This window comes from Phaethon aethereus (assembly GCF_964289735.1).
Source record: "Phaethon aethereus genome assembly, chromosome: 4".
Taxonomy (NCBI): domain Eukaryota; kingdom Metazoa; phylum Chordata; class Aves; order Phaethontiformes; family Phaethontidae; genus Phaethon; species Phaethon aethereus.
Window position 1 is genome coordinate 13,001,741 of NC_138578.1, and position 14,544 is coordinate 13,016,284.

The following is a 14,544-nucleotide window of genomic DNA, read 5'->3' on the forward strand; positions in this document are numbered from 1 at the left end:
TTGAGAGGAAAAATAAAATATGCAGCCACATACAAGTTACTTGCTAGACTGCACATTTCTGCATGCAGAGCAAGGACAAGGAGAACCCCCCTGGGTGACTGTATAATGTAACTTCGCAAGTCCATAGCTGGATTCATTACTTTGCACAGTATTCAGCAAAAAACGAAATAGCCTCTGTCAGCACGGAAGACAGTGTGATTTCATAACAAACTTACTTCAGAACAATGCGTTTGTTGTGAGACTTTTGAGCCTGCTAACTCTGCTGTGTCTGGAATTGCTGAACACGGCACCAAGGCCAAAGGCTCAGAAAAGCCAGACCTAAGTATTCGGAGCATTCTGGACATGCTCATAGGAGAAATCTGGATTTAGACTACTTGTGACAGTTCTTAATGATGGGGGAAACCATTATCCTCAGCAACTAAGCAACTTTATTTCCCCAAGCTGGGAAAAAAATGGTATAGAAAATTTGCAGGTTCCCTAGGAATCAGCATCCAATTTAGGACTGAGTGGAATTTTTGAAAGTTTTGTGTTGAAAACCCTTTAGACAGGATGCCACATTCATGTTGTTCCACGTGAAAGGAAAACAGAGAGCATTTGCTTGTGAATTAATCGCCATTTAAAAATAGGAAACGCGTTAAATATTCAGTTTTGGCAACTGATGAAACATTTTTTTCTGTCACAAATCCTGCAAGGATCTGTTCTAAGACCCATAGTGTCTATGACCCACAGCCATAAGTTATCAAAGAAGTCGGTTAATAATGGCAAGACAAAGCTTGTTGATAAAACAAAACTACTCGTAAGAGTCTCGTGATTTTAAGTAGCTAGATAATAAATAAATTACAAAAAAAAAAAAAAACCCCCACACACAAACCCAAACACATAACCGCTCACAGACGTATCAACTATGCAGTTTGCCTGGTGAGTTAGCTCCTGGGCAGGCATAGCAGAGAAGGGACAACCATCTCCTTGCTCTGCCTTTATAGCTTCTGAAAGCATCCGATCCTGGCTGTTGTCAGTGGCAGAAGACTGGTACAGGATCCAGAAAAAAAAAAAGTGAGAGTCATACAGCGGGTGCTTTAGAGGAAGTGGTAAGTTTCCTTATAAGTTTTTTTCAGCCTTCTATACCATGCAGCTTACAGTGGAGTCTGACTGCAGGAGGGACTGTCAAAATCAAAGTCCTTATCTCTTCCAAATGGACACAACACCACTCGGCAGTTGTCTGACTGTCATACTTGGTCCTTCACCAAGGTTTGAATCATCTTATGTTGTGGTACTCAGCTGTCATCACGCCACTTAAATGTGCCTGCCTTTGAGTGCTGCTGTTCCAGGTTGTACGTTGAGGTCCTGTAGAGCATCCAGCATGACATAAGAAAACGTTTAATAAACGCATTTAAAATGAACTTAGCTGTGCTAAAGATGATGATTTCAGATTCTGCTACTCGGCCCACTCTATTCAGCTGTGTAGGAAGCTGTTTAAAATTTTTCTGTATTGCTATAGCAACCCTCATTCTCCAGCAGCCTCTTACAACAGTACACACAAACACATTCACTTTTCAGGCAAGCTGCACACCACTCCCAAGGATTTGGGCTCTGTCCTCCTAATGAAATGCACACCTAACTCCCATTACATTTAATTTGGCTCAGGAGCACATACAAGTTTACTCGGCAAAATTTATTTAGCTCATTACCTGGCCTATTGTGCAAATCCAAATCTCAGAGACACATACGTTCAAATCACTTGGGTTAAGTGCAGTTACAGACTGAGAAATAACTCTGGTAAGCACGGCACTGTGTGGCTTTACAGAGGTGATTGAGTGGCTCCCACATCTGATTTTACTCAGTACCATTGAAAATAGTTTCCTCCTGCATCTCAACCTCGGGGCAAGGAGAAGAAGTGAGAGGAGAAACATCGCACATGTGCTGCTTTCACCAGTCATGCGAGGAGCACTGGAAGAGGGGATCGGGGAGAATGCACCACCATGGCCCTGTCTTACCACATTGATGGACAGCAGAGCAATGTATACCCTTGAAATATTTGGATATCTGCTAGGTGTGAGTCCCTGTGCAGAAGTAAGGTACTTCAGGGTCCCCAAAATTGGCCAGTATCTAAATATAACAAACTGCAAAGTGGCTCTTTGCATGTTAGCGGGTGGTTTTCACAACTGCCAGGTCTGCACCTTATCTGGGATCTGCAACAAGCCGAGTTCTTGATGGCTGGTGGTAAAGCGTAAGCCCGAATGCTTCTGCAAACCAGAAGTTGCCTCTCAGTTAAACCTGTGCCATTGCATCAAGTGCTGTGTAATAAATAGACAAAGATAAAACTCCTGTCTACATCTCAGGGATCTATTTTCCTAAAGAGCATCATTCTTCATCATTTCAGATACATGGAAAAAAGCTTGTGAAGACTGTTCTCCTAAGCAATTCCTACATTAATGAGGGAAAAAAACTTGACAAAAGAAAGAATCCAATCGCTCTTGCAAAGGAGACACAAGAAATGTTATTTGCCAGCCACAAAAGGATGAAACTATTCCCCTGCCATAACTATAATCACCTCTCTGAAGTGAAGACACAAGAATCGTTACTAGTCTGTGGAGGAAGGGAATATCCATTTATCCCCTGACTGCAACCTTTGTCTTAGGGACCTTATATATGCGATGAATTACAAAGCTGGCGTTCTCAGTGCCCTGACTGAGTTCTCTTCTCCACACTGAAGAGTTCCCTGAGAACTTGTCCTGTAATAACCATAATCCAAAACAAGTATTATTGTGGGTTCTTTCTCCGGCAACTCAAAGGGGAACGGCATATTCAACCCATCATAGGGTCAGCTATTACAGCTTCCTCTCTCCCAGCTGGAAATGTTTCAGTAGCTGTTTGAACTCAGTTTAAGCTTGGAACAAGAAAGCAGAACCTAAAAAGCGCTGCAAAAATGTTTCAGTAGCTGTTTGAACTCAGTTTAAGCTTGGAACAAGAAAGCAGAACCTAAAAAGCGCTGCAAAAAGGTGTTGTTTGTCTATGGCATTGGGAAACTGTCATCAATGACTGTAGGCAGATATGAGAATGTATTGATCAGTTCATTTCCAGATATTGCTGAGTTGGTAAAAAATCCCTCAATTTATATGGAACCAGCTGCTTAGAAAGACATCATCAAAACAGTTCTCAGAGTTTAAAAAAGTTAAATAGTTTTCCCCAGACTAGATTTGCATGCACATGAAAAACTACTGCATCCAGGGGTATATCTTACCCTGTGAATAGCCGACCCTCTTCCCAAGCAAAGCTGGTTGTATAGTTTATTTCATCTTTCTCTTTGTTGTTTTGTTCAGAGTCATTTGAAAACGATGTAGCTTCAATAATGGGAAAACACTGCAAGAAAAATGTGGGGTTTCTTTCAAATGTTTTCATTATTGGCTATTCTGTGACCTAAAAAAATACTCACAAACATGCTTTTGAAAGGATTAGCTATTGCAATAACCACGTCAATAAAAAATTGCTTTTTTAAAAAAAAAAGCACCCCAGGACTACTATTTCAATAAATGACAAATGTGTCCCTTTACACCTTGCTAAATACAAGCGTATTTGAAAAACTGACTTGTTCTTTCTTAATGCTTTAAAATTTCAGTGGCTGCAGTTCACCACCCAGGAGATCACTGCCAGCTATGTGCCCTGAACCATGCCGCCTTCATCTTCTCTCTCCTAGGTTGAGATACAGAGAGTGCCGGTTATCTTGGCTGATCCCTACGCCCTCGGGCAAGCCTCTCGCTGGTAGCCACAGGGCAGCTGACTGGAACTCGACTGTGCCACAGACAGAGGGTTTGTAACTTCTTGCCTTGGTAGCCCGAGGCCACTGCGGCGAGCAGCCTGCAAGGGGACCAGCTCTTCCTCGTGGACGTTGCTTCCTGCAAGAGCCAGGCTAGGAAATGCCGATCAGTAGCAACAGAAACAACAGTAAGGAGGAAGCATGAGGAGGGTTTAGCACCATCCTTACTCAGTGCCGATCTGCTTTTCCAGAGACCCTGATATCCCCTTAGAGCGATCCCATAGCTAACACCTTTTCAACACATGGCTGTAAATACCCACCACATCCTCACCTGCATCTCATCTGCTCTAGTCGCATCTTCCAGCCTCTCGCCCACAGGCTGATGGGGTTTGATCAAAGCAAATCATCAGAAATTATTATGCAAATTCACTCATCAGCGAATGTGCGTTGAATGACACTGAAAATTACACCAACTGCGGCAGCCAAGACACCTTGAACCCTGGGTAATGATGTGCAACCCTGTTCACATTTCTCAAATGAATGCACCCATTTTGAGTTTGAAAAGCTAAAATGGGACAAGAAGTTGGCACCGGCCTTAAAGGGGGAGGTGACAAATTGCATCAGTCACAGCAAGCACTGAAGGGAAGAGTGCCTCCCACTCAGCCCGAGGAATCTGATTCCCATTACCAAGAAGAGGCATTTACTTCCTTTCGAACTGCAAAGATCCTGCTCAAGTTACCCCGTCCCCCTGTATGACTGATGTAAGGAGTTTATTACAGCACAAAGAGTTTTGATGCTCAGATTTTTTGGAGATGCAAGAGCAGACAGGCAGACTCAGGATAGGAAATAGCATGCATCACCCACTCTCAAGTTTCCTCTCTACAGCTCCACTAAGTGTGGTTTTTGGCACGCACACTGGAAAAAAATATTTTCCATTAATAGTCTGGACTAGTGTATTAGACCAGTGTACTGCCTTCCAAGAACTGTGAGATCCAAAACATATTTAATTTAGTCTAAATAGGGCCTCTATGATCTACAGTACTTCCTGGATATTAGTAGATGCATGTCATTTTATAGACAGGTACAGACATATGGTTTGCATTTTCCTTCAGCTAATCATTTTTTCAGAGATTCAGCACCAGATCTGATCAGAAAAAACATTGACGGAACCGTGTTCTGTTGGGAAATGCAAGTGTCTTCAAATGGAAAAAAGTATTAAATTCAGCATCAGAAAAATTTGCATCCAAACCTTCATTCCGATCCAGCGAGGGAGCAGACACACTCTGTGACCCGCGTTTCCAAAGGAAACGGCTTGCATATCAAATACTTGTGACTGGTGAAATGCTTGTGAACAAGGAAGAAGCTGCAAATTATTCACCTAAGTTATTCAGCAAGCGTGAATGAAGACATTGCCCAGCCTTCTGATGCGATTGCAAGCCACTTGTGAGCCAAAGAGAGGAGAAAATCCTTACTAATTATTATCCTAGCCTAAGAATTTGGACCAGAGGAATGCACTGAGAATTGTATTCGTCTCTCTCTCTTTTTGTTAGCTGAGTATTTCTGTAAAGACGTATTTTCCTTTTCAGAGCTTTAGCCAGGTCTCACAGCATGCTTTTAGACTGCACATGAAACACAGCACGAAATAATCTGTTACCTTTCTTTAGCAGGCCATTATTTGCAGTCTTCTGGGCCAGCTTTGAATCAGATCTGCCACTCTTGGCAAACTGAAATGTTAAAATCCATTTGATATTCAGTTGTGTTTTTTGCCAGGCTGGATGAAATAACTTATGCTGGAAGCCCTGATAACAACTGTCTGCTGAGTATTGGGATGTCCACATAAGACAGGAAGAAAGCTACAGCTGAAGAAATTTCAGATCATAATAATATCTAAATGGGAAAAATATAAAATTAAATATTGTGCAGCTTTGTAATTTATATGACAAAAAAGCACAGCAATTCCTTAAACAGATGGGAAGAAAAAAGTCTTAGGATGTGATTGCTGAAATACAGCAGAAAACAGAGATAAAAAGTGACAATGCATTTTATAATCAAAAAGTAAAGTGGGAATGGTAAGTCTAGGCACTTCCTCACAAAAATATGGGCATGCTTATTTGGCCAGACTGAGTTCTTGAATGAGAAAAAGCCATTCCCTGGGAAAAGAGACAGAATAATCCTTTCAATATTTGAACACAAATGCAATGTATACTGACATCTTTCCTCATAACATAGCTGGGTTTTTCTAGTAGTTGCTACAATGATGATGATCATGATCATGTAGTATTAAAAATCATGCAGATGAGAATAATTGAAGGTCTGGTTGCTTTTTTCTGTTCCAACGAGATTCCAATAGCTCTCTATGGAGGGAAAAACTCTGACAATGTAGCCCTACTGATGTGTTTTACATGAAGGGAAAAAACAAAATCTTTACTTCTCTGAAAAAGCAAGTCTGGTTCCCAGCAAACCCATTTACAAGTGACTGTATTTACAATAACAAAGAAATGACATAAGCTCCCAAGACTGATATGTTAAAAAAAAAAAATCTTTCTAGTCCACTTGTGTATAGCTAGAAAAGGCCAAATACAGGATCCCACAATTGACATTCAGACAAATTGTTTTTAACGTACATGCACCAGTTTTAAAATTTCAACTATTTTTTTATAGTTACCTTTTTTCTGTCTCAATTGAAGTATCTTTAAATAAAAAGGTATTATCTTTCCTTTACTTCTTGGCTGTATTGAAAACTATCTGGAGATTTGCAGTTCAGGTCAGATGGTGGATTTTAAAGCACAGCAGCCATGTGATTCAAAATAAGGCCAAAGCATCAAGCAAACTTAACTCTTAAGTTACGAATCTTCAGAGCAATGTCGTCACACAGATCACACCTATTTCTGTATTCCCAGCTGAGCCTCGGCTGTTGGTCCTGAAGGGTGGAGTTACATTCTGCAAAATGGTAGCAGAATGGCTTGAAGTATCTGATTTATTACTTATTGTTTGTATTAACTGGGCTCTAGTAAGGCGTCAGCGTAACGAGACTTGGAAGTCTGCAGAATGTTTGCTCTTGGATCTCTTAACGGTCCCACATGAGCCATCTGTAAATGATCAAAAGGCGTCAAGTAGCTGAGAGCAAGAGAAAACCTTCAGGAATTTATTTAGATCTTTGACTAAACAAAACTTTATCAAACTTACAGTTCGCTTTTTATTTGGCTCTTCAAGACTTTTCTTCCTGTAATAAACAATGCGCATTCCAGATCTGGCTATATGGACAACTGTAAACCACCTTCACATCCAGCCTGGCTCCGAATAGGCAGCTAAGATCTAAAAATGTCTTTATAAACAAATATTTTCAGATATTCTCTAGCCATTTAGAACTGGAGGCTTTCTGAGCAGGAAATGCTGGGAGGTCGGTCCCTGTGCTTTCAAGATACTAATAAGGAACACACGGAAAGGATGTAAAATAATTCCTGCATTGTTAGAAGTAAAAGATTAAATGCTGATGTCTGCCACCATAGAAGCTATATGTAATATGGGATAACTGCCAAGTCAAGGGGTAAAGTAGTAAGTGTAAAGGTAGACAAACTAGCAGTTTGATTCAGATAAGGCTCCAAAATTCTGATGCTTCTTAAAAGGTTATCCAAATTTGTCTGAACTTCCTGATGTCATTCCGCCTTCCTCTATGCCAAGCTCCTCTCATATTCAACTTTATCCATCCACTTTTCAGAGGTTCAGATCATCCACCACTGACCAAGTTTCCATGAAAGAAGTTTAACAGGCCTCCCGATTCCATTGTCCCACACTCCATAATGAAGATGTATGATTTAGTCATCCTACTTTGTGCTTAATTTGGAGGTTAATATTTCATCGGCAGATAAAGTTGCTATTCTCTCTCTCCACATAATTCCCATTATGCTTTGTGTTTCTACAATGAATGCAATACTCGGTGCATTCAAAGCTATGATGTCCATGTCTTGTACTTCTCTTGTAGCTTGAAATGCACACAGTCACTAAAGCACCGTGGAGAAATTTTAACATGGAAGAATCTGTAAGTATCTTCAGTTTTTAATCAGTCCCAGTTGAAAACCTGTTAGAATTTCCAACTTATTGCTGAATTATTGCACTGCTGAATCGAGATCATGACATGAAGATTTGGGGTAAAAATGTACAGATCCGTTTTTTTCCTTCTCTCTGAATAGGTGTTTTTATCTTTTCTGGATAGACAGCATAACAATGCTATGTAGTCAGGATACAGATGACTGGGGCTTTTATAATTCCATAAGGTTTTCACTATCCTCCCAGAGAATTTTACCATTTCCTTAGGTTTCTCATGAAACTGTTCCATCCAGTGTCGGGAATGTCGGGAGTTTTGCATCGCTGCTTCAAATGAAACACGATAACCAGCTAGAGAAAATGTGCACTGGAAAAGGCAGAAAGTATGCGTGTGAACACACAGAGCCTTCCCAACATGCATGAACATTTCTTCCCAGCCTGAATGTGTCAACATATGTGCAGACAGCATGCAAAGGTGTAGTAGGAGGGAGAGCATGAAAAGTGTATTGTTGGTGTGAAATAGCAAAATTTATCCAAACGAGCTCATTCCTCTTACTTTCGCCCCAGGCTAAGCATGTTACTTCTCACCAGACTCCAGCATAAGCTGAACTAGCCTAAGGCAATGTTCATTTAGCGGTCACTCCTGCAAGACCATGAACGCTTGCCTCGGGAATCTGTGCGCTCGGTGGCTGAAGGCACTAATCATCCTACTGGATCAGTGTAACTCCAATCTCTGATCCAATGTAAGTTCACCTAATTTCTACTCCTAAATAAAAACGCCACAACCAAACTAAGACAACCTTACAAATATTAGTATTGGTCCCTTTTAGCTTCCTGCTAGTATTGCCACGTTACTTTAAGTACTTAAAAATATAAGATACATAGTTAAAACACTTTAGAATTATGTAAGTTTCATAAATTAACCTATAATGATCATCTAATTGGCATTTTTTCCAACTGTAACGATTGAGATTCGCTAATTGGTATGGTGTTACAGCATTACAGAGCCCTAGTAATGCCTTTTAACAACACTTATGGACTTCACCTCGATACATTTTGCCTAAGAACATAACAATGCCCTCTCAGACTGTTTAAAGCACAGTTTAAAGTAAAGAAAAGAAAAAAGAAAGCCTTCTTTCCATAAGGTCTTGGTAGGTGTTCAGAGATATTGAAGTTAATGTCTGTTACTGCTGTGGAAGGAATATTTAAGCCTCTTTTTCACTTCAGCTTTCCAAAAACAGCAATTACGAGTAGAAAAGCAAAAGAAAGAAGAAACTCAGCAGAGCAGCTGAAGGCAAGAAGGAAAGGGGTAAAAAATGAAGATATGCATAAGGCATAAGAAAAAGAGAAAGTGTAAAATGAAATGGAAAGTCTTTCAATTTTAAGAAAGTCAAAGTCTCTGTGAGTACAAAAGCAATTTATAAAAATCTCTGATAAGAAAATTACAAAAACCAACCCCTCAACCTCAAACACAAATAAGAAAAAATGCTTGTAATGAGAAATAGGTAAGCAGGGAAAGTCTATTACACCAGGTGTCCAACTATGGAGAAGTGTTTGTGCTTACAGACCTAATGCATGAAACAAATTGGTACTACCTTTGCAAGAGCAGTTCCTTTGTGAAGCTTCTTTCTTTTTGTTTCTCGCTCTTCCTTGATTATCAGCAGCAAATAAGATACGTATATCTGGGAAGCATTGCACCGAGGAAGACCTAAATATATCCTGACAATTTCAGTCCTTAATTCCTCTCCATGCTGGGCTATTCTTGCGTTTGTGCACTCCTTAGACATTCATATACAAGTAAGCAAGGGTCATCAGACCCATATAGCAAATGTCAAATTCTTCCATGCTAAAGAAATGGAAATATAGTACTCTGCTTCTGAAAGAATAGGGCTGAGGGCTAAGTACCATAATTTTATTTCAGATACTGACATTTTCCCGGAGAGTCAGATGTCTGAAAGAGTCATCAATTCTGACTGGTTACTGAAGAGGCAGTTGTGAAGACATTCAGAGCCTTTCAATAGTAAGGCATTCCTTTTCTGTCATCAAGTAAGCTTTAGAAGCAATTTGGTCTAGATAGATCTGTCCATTGACCTCTTGGGATAAGACAGCCCCTAGTTCCTCTCAGAAATATGTTTGAAATGTGAATTCCTCACTGAAGAAAAGCATATACAGACTTACAATAGAAACAGTTCTTGAGAGTCTGAAAGGCCTTTTCACAGACTTGAAACTGTAAAGGGAAATGCATTCTTGCTTACGTCTATTAACAAGGCTTCTACAAAGAAACCTGATGTAAAAACTTCCTGTGGAGAAGTCTCAAAAAGAACGACAGACGGAGTAGATTGGAGTCCTACTCCAGCGATAAGGACAGGCCTGCTCTGTAAAGTCTACCAAGTGACTAAGAAGGTCCTGTTATTTGTTCTTGTTATTAATTAAGCAGAGAATTTACTATCAAACCAAGCTCTCCTGACATGTAGGTTTGTCAGATGACAGTGGTCCAGTTTCAAAGAAGAGCACTCCTGTGAATGCCAGACCCCTGCCCAATCCTGCTTATGGAAACGTACTGACCCTACAAGAAAGAAAAAAGTATTTTTTCCTGTGAGTCTATCGCAGCCAGGCAAGCTTTCCTATACATCAGTAACTGGCAACTCTACTCAAACCTAAGGAGCAAGATGCATATCAAATATAGAAAAGTAGGAGCCAGAATGCCAGGAGGAAGAGACATATCTTACCATGCTGACATACCTGCTTTTCTCAGCTTGCTAATTAACTCAGTAACCTAATTTCACTCTCCTCCCCGATTCTGGAGCTTACTTGCTCAGCAATAATTCGCACCCCTCTGTAAACCTTTGCAGCTTTATGGTCAGATGTACATTTTTTTCTGGAAGTTGAGATAAAACTCTGCACCATCTCACTTAGAGATACAGACAGTAGAGCCTTGCTGTGCGCTGTGAGTCCTTATTTGTGGTTTTGCTCTTTCATGCTTTGCTTTTTCTCAAAAGCCAACGCTATTTCTAGGTCTTCTGTCTGTCTTGCAACTTTCACCCTCTCGCGTCGTAGCCTCAAAGCACTCCAGAGGACGATTACCGCAAATTCTGCCTTACTGCCAAAGCACACTTAGGCACTCATACGGCAAGCCAAACTCGGGAAGAGGTGTGGAAATGAAGTCTGAAGGTGCTTTGAACTGGGAAGTGTTGAGCAGTTCCTGAGCCACATGTGGGTGGCGAGAGATTAGTTGCTGGAGACGGCCTGTTCTCAGCACAGCATGATGTAAGCGTTACCGATGTTATTGCAAACCCATAGGAATTGCTGCAAGGAAAACGGAAATGATAATGAAAGTCACTTTTCCTCCCTAAATGACTTGAACACTTAGACGGTGAAGTACAAACCTTCACAAAATCTCCGATCTCTACTTCCACACCACAGGAGCGTGCCTGTCAGAGTTAGTTATCTGTCGAAGTACAGGCCGGGCGAAGGGAAGGGGGAAAAAAGCTGAACTGAGGCGTGTTCTTCGAGAAGTGTCCTGGTTTCCACTTGTGTTTCCACTGGGGTTGTTTACAGACTTGTGCTACAGCTCTGCTAAGGGAAAAACAGCTGAGTTCTCAACATGCAACCTACATGACCATCACTTTCTCATGCATTTCATGCCCTTAATTAAAAAAACATCTTGTCAGAAAATTAAAACACCCTAAAACATTATTTTTCTCTGCTGTAAATGTACAATGCTTAAACCACGTTCAGTAACAAGGCTTCATGTCAGCACTGGCAGAGTCCCTGGTAAACAATTAACTGTTGGACAGAGAGGAAGACACTTTATGTGTGTCTTTTATGCCAATTACGCACATAGTCCTGTTAGTCCCATTGATAATTTACTAAAAGCTGTGAATTGATTTCCTGGAACCATACAGTGAGCTCTGTGTCACAAATGTAAAATAGATGCATAGCACATGCATCCACATGATCTCTCCAAGTTATCTCAACCCTTAGAGTCCTCAGGGCAACTGGAACTGAAATTGCATATCAGTTTAAGCCTTACCTACTGCACTCTTCCTCAGTCCAACATATTTTTCTCTCTCTTTGGACACAAATTCGGAGAAGTAGGAATCGCTTCGGGAACTTATGTCAAAATGTCCAGTAATCCTCTCTGCTTCTTTTGTGAAATCAAATGCTCAATAAACGTGTGTAAGAGACTATGCTATATTTGGGCGTTCCCTATAACGTCAGATAATAGTATATGGTTGCAGTTAATTTTCCAGATTTGAATTGTATAAGGCATTTCTCAGTGCATATGAAAGGAAAATTCCCCTTGAAATCAGTGGAAGTGAACAACAAGCAAAGAAAGCAAAAAACCAACACAAACAAAACCAAGCCAAGAAGCTTTTGTTTAGTTTCAGAAACGATTGACGAATCTTAGATGCCATCTCCTTTTTTCCTCATCCATCACTCACTAACCCTGCAAATCAAACAAATTCTTTCTCACTCCCTGGTCCAGTTCCCAGAGCCCCAAAGTTACGTTGTTTGCTAGACGCAGCCTCAGGTTGCCCTCAAATCACCGTGTCTCCTTTTCTACCTTTCATTCTCAGGGTGACAAATGACCAAGGCTGGCAATTTAACGACAGCATATCCTTAACCAAGCAGAGAGCAGAGAACAGCATTTGGATCTGCTAGCCCATACATCCAAATTTCGTCTTTTTCTTAGTTCACACCAACCGTGGTGGCTCATTAAATACTACATATTGTCTGACCTCGCAGAGTACCAGAAATGACAGTATTTTAAGAATACCGACAATGCGACAGAGACTGGAAAAAATACTGAGCTTAGATTTAGATTTTGGAAATCGACACGCACTGGTATGAAAGCTTGGATATTGGCCAGATAAAAAAGTTGAGATGTTAGTCATTCTATAGCTTTTTTAATTCAGCCTTCATTTTCTTGCAAGAAAGGGTCATATTTACTGGTTACTAATAACGTGTCATAGAATCATTGAAGCTGGACAGGACCTGCTGAGGTCCTCTAGTCCAATGCCCTGCTCAAGCAGAGTCAGCTAGAGCAGATCACCAGGACTGTGTCCAGATTTTGAATATCTCTACAGACAGAGACTCCACAACCTCTCTAATTGTCATCGTCCATTTTTTTCCCACCAAATTACTTCACAAGGTTGTACAGTGAGCAACATGTAGCAACCCAGTAGCATCTCAATAGTTTTCATTACCAGTTACATCATTATCCCTGAAAACTGTTGTACCTTTGATTCCTAACTCCAGACCCTTTCTCGAAGAACAAAGCTCAAATGCATACAGTATCTCACAATGTCTACGTCCTATTTGCCGTTAAGCTATTATTTATGATGCGATGCTGAGAATAAAATTTAAGAAACTTTAAAAAAAACATATTTCAACCCTTCTTCCCTTCCCTCTCCCTGCAGCGTTTTTCCCAATCCCCAGATGAACACTTTCAGATCAGATAGTTTTTCACATAGATTTTGAGGAAGCAGTAATAGACCAGAAAGAAACGGTAAAGACAGGGAATGATTTGAGCTGCCCTGAAGGATATGCTGATAACTTCCAGTATGATCTCCTGCAATGCCAAATTCCCTGCATTCCAGCAACTTTTTACAGAAAGAAAGGGAAACAGAGAAATAAAGGGCATACTCTAGATTTTGCTGCCTTCATGGGGGTAGTAACTAATTGTTCTTGGAGCTTTCTTTCCCATCTCTACAGAATACCAAAACTAACAAAAGCTACCCAGATTTTGAAGCAGGATAAACAACTCACAAAATGGAAGAATTAATTCAAGAAATGGGAGACTTCCTTTTTGGTTTGGACTTGGCAAAAGGAACAGTTGTATTTATGACAGAGGAAGCTTTAAATTTATAAATGTGAGAACTATAAAGAAATTCACTACTACAAATACCATATAATCCAGTCATGCTCCCAGTTGAAGTCAACTGGAGTTTTGTCACTGGGAGCAGGACCAAGACACTTCCAAACAAGTGACACAGGTCCTTCTTTCCTATTCATTCAGTAGGACAAACGTTGCTACGTACTTACCTGCCTGAAAACTGTTTACAAATATGTTTTGGACCACTGGCTGGTCCATTAGAGGACCTCGATGTAAGACACTTTTCATTGTTGAAAAGAAACTGCCACACAAGATATCTGTAATTCATTGACTTAACACTATGTAGGTATTCTAACCTATGCCACAGGAGTTTCTTGTTACTAAATGAAGCTATATTCAACTGGGAACACGTAATTCTGGAAAGTACTAAATCCTCCTCCATAGCATTCAGGAATAGTTGTCTTAGCACTCCGGCCTGAAGAACTTAAATTGACTCATCTTGGTGGATTCATGCCAATATGATTTTATTATGCAACTACAAAAACAGGTATACATGCTAATGTTCTGATAATGAACAAATGTGTGTGTGGTATAAATTTTCTTTTTTAAAATTACAGACTGACTGGCCAGGCTAAGTTTTTATATAACTCATTTTCTAAGAAAAAGGAAATAATATTGTGTCTCAGTGCAGAATTAAGCACTATGGCACACAGGAAAATATCAGTTTAGGAAATATGCAGAATAGTTAGAAGAATTGTAAGATAGGTAAGGAACTGGGCGAGGTGGAGGTAACAAAGGTTGCATTAAAAGCTGAGGCTGGAGAGATATTTCTGATATGGTTCTTCAAGGATCACTGTTGGGAACAATCTTATGCATTATTTTCATTAATCACCTTGACAGAAAAGTG